Genomic DNA, 3,035 nt, shown 5'->3' on the forward strand with positions numbered 1-3,035 from the left:
ATAAGTTTTTGAAGCTCATTTATTAGTTTCACACTCGTTTAGAATTTTTATTTTATTTTCTATTTTAATTTTTTAAAATATTCAATTTTTTGAGAGATAGACACAGAGTGTGAGTAGGAGAGGGTCAGAGGGAGAGAGAGGGAGAGAGAGAGAATCTGAAGTGGGCTTCAGGCTCTGAGCTGTGAGCCCAATGCAGGACTCAAATTCATAAATGGCTAGATCAAATCTGAGTAGAAGTTGGTTGCTCAACTGACTGAGCCATCCAGGTGCCCCTAGAATTTTTATTAACAGCAAATGCTTGGGGGGAGAAAAGAAAAAGGAAAAGAGACCATATAGCTCAATACCCCTTATTACCTTAAACAAAGTATCTTTAACAAAATTTTAGCAAATTGAACCCAACAATATATAAAAAAACTAATATATCATTACCAGTTTAGATATATCATAGTGATGCAATGTTAACCTGTAAAATTAATCTTGTTAACTATATTCTTAGAAGAAACATAAAAATATATAAAAACATATTTTTTAAAAATATTGACAAAATTCAGTCTCCTTACAACACGAAACACTTTCAGCAAACCAGGATTAAAATGGATATCTTAACTAGATAAAAGACAGCTACAAAATATCTACTACTAATGTTATACTTAGTGATAAAATACTAAAGGTTTTAATCCATAATCTCAAAAAAGGAATGATTTCTATTCTCACTACTTTGATTCAACATTGTACTGGAGGTCTTATACTTCGAGGAAAAAGTGCATGGGAAAAAATGTTAAAGGCATAGAAATTGGAAATGGGGCACCTGAGTGGCTCAGTCAATTAAGCATCTGACTTCAGCTCAGGCCATGATCTCCTGGCTTGTGAGTTCAAGCCCCATATGGGTATCTGTGCTGACAGCTCAGAGCCTGGAGCCTGCTTCACATTCTGTGTCTTACTTCTCGCTGGCCCTCCCCTGCTCTCATGCTGTCTCTCTTTCTCAAAATAAATAAACATAAAAATTAAAAGGCATAGGCATTTGAAATGAAGAAGCCTTTATTTGAAGCCTTTATAGAAGCCTATAACGTTTTGGTCTACATAGACAAAATTATCTTATGGAACATAAAAAATCTACCCAGAGTGATAAATTAGCTTAGCGAGGTTGCAGTATAAAGGTATATTTAAAAACAAATTATCCATTTTTTAAAATTAGGAATGAAATGAAAGAATCAGTACCATTTATAATAGCCTCAAATATATGAAATATTTATGAATTATTGAATAGCATATGTGTAAGAGCTGTATACAGAAAACACTGAGAGAGACAGAGACAGAGACATTAGAGACAACATATTCAGAAATCAGAAGATTCAGTGATGTTACAGATATCAGTCCTTTACTAAATAAACATCAGCAAATTCTAACTGATATTTTTGTTACAATTAACAAGATAATTCTAAAAGTTATATTAAAATTGATATAGCCTAGATGATTTCATTAAAGCAAAGAGAAAATTGAAGCTATATTATTCAATTTCAAGACTTACAATAAATCTATATTAATCAAGATAGTTTGGTGTTGAAAGAATTGAAAAGAACAGGGTTTAGAAGTAGCCCCCAATGTATATAGTCAATTAATTTTTAGCAAAAGTGCAAAGGGAGTTCAGTAAAGATTGTTCTCAATACATGGTGCTGGACAGATTGGACATCCATATATAGAAAGTTAATTTTCACATCACAAACCAGTATTAACTTGAGATACAACATAATCCTAAATGTAAGAGCTAAAACTATAAAATTCCTAGAATATGACATAGGAGAAAATATTTATGACATTCGTTAGACAGTTTCAGGTAGAACGCACAAAAAATCCAGTAGAAAAGAAAAAATAACTTTTGTTTTCCAAAAGACACTGTAGAGAAAACACAAAAGCAAGCCACAGATTATGAAAAATTATTCAGAATACATATATCTAATAAGGACTTTTTCCTACACATTTAAATAATTGTTACTACTTAATAATAAGAAAACAGCCCTATAAAAATGGGCAAATGATCTGAACAGTGACATTGCATAAGAAAAATAACTAGATCTCTTATCTACATAGATACTTTAGAAAGCCAAAGAGTAGTTTCTTAGAAAGCTAAATATATATTTATTTTTAAAAAGCATATACTTACTGCACAGCAAAGGAAACAACCCACAAAACTAATAGGCAACCGATGGAATGGGAAAAGATAGTTGCAAATGACATATCAGATAAAGGGTTAATATCCAAAATCGATAAGGAGCTCACCAAAGTCCACACCCAAAAAACAAACAACCCAGTGAAGAAATGGGCAAAAGATATGAACAGACACTTCTCCATTGAGGACATCCAGATGGCCAACAGACACATGAAACGATGCTCAGCATCCCTCCTCATCAGGGAAATACAAATCAAAACCACACTGAGGTACCACCTCACGCCAGTCAGAGTGGCTAAAATGAGCAAATCAGAGAACTCTAGACGCTGTCAAGGATGTGGAGAAACGGGCACCCTCCTACACTGTTGGTGGGAATGTAAACAGGTGCAGCCCCTCTGGAAAACAGTGTGGAGGTTCCTCAGAAAACTAACAATAGAACTCCCCTAGGACCCAGCAATAGCACTGCTAGGAATTTACCCAAGGGATACAGAAATGCTGATGCATAGGAGCACATGGACCCCAATGTTCACAGCAGCACTCTCAACAATAGCCAAAACATGGAAAGAGCCTAAGTGTTCATCAACGGACGAATGGATCAAGAAGATGTGGTTTATCTATACCATGGAATACTACATGGCAATGAGAAACAATGAAATCTGGCCATGTGTAGCAACATGGATGGACCTTGAGGGTGTTATGCTGAGCGAAATAAGTCAGGCAGAGAAGGACAAATACCATATGTTTGCACATATAGGAGGATTAGGAGGAACTTAACTAAGGACCATGGGGGAGAAGAAGGGGGAAAATGGTGGGGGAAAGGGAGAGAGGCAAACCATGAGAGACTCTTGAATCCTGAGAAACAAACTGA

Source organism: Hyaena hyaena, unplaced genomic scaffold (assembly GCF_003009895.1).
Source record: "Hyaena hyaena isolate Hyena2069 unplaced genomic scaffold, ASM300989v1 scaffold_1503, whole genome shotgun sequence".
Lineage (NCBI taxonomy): Eukaryota > Metazoa > Chordata > Mammalia > Carnivora > Hyaenidae > Hyaena > Hyaena hyaena.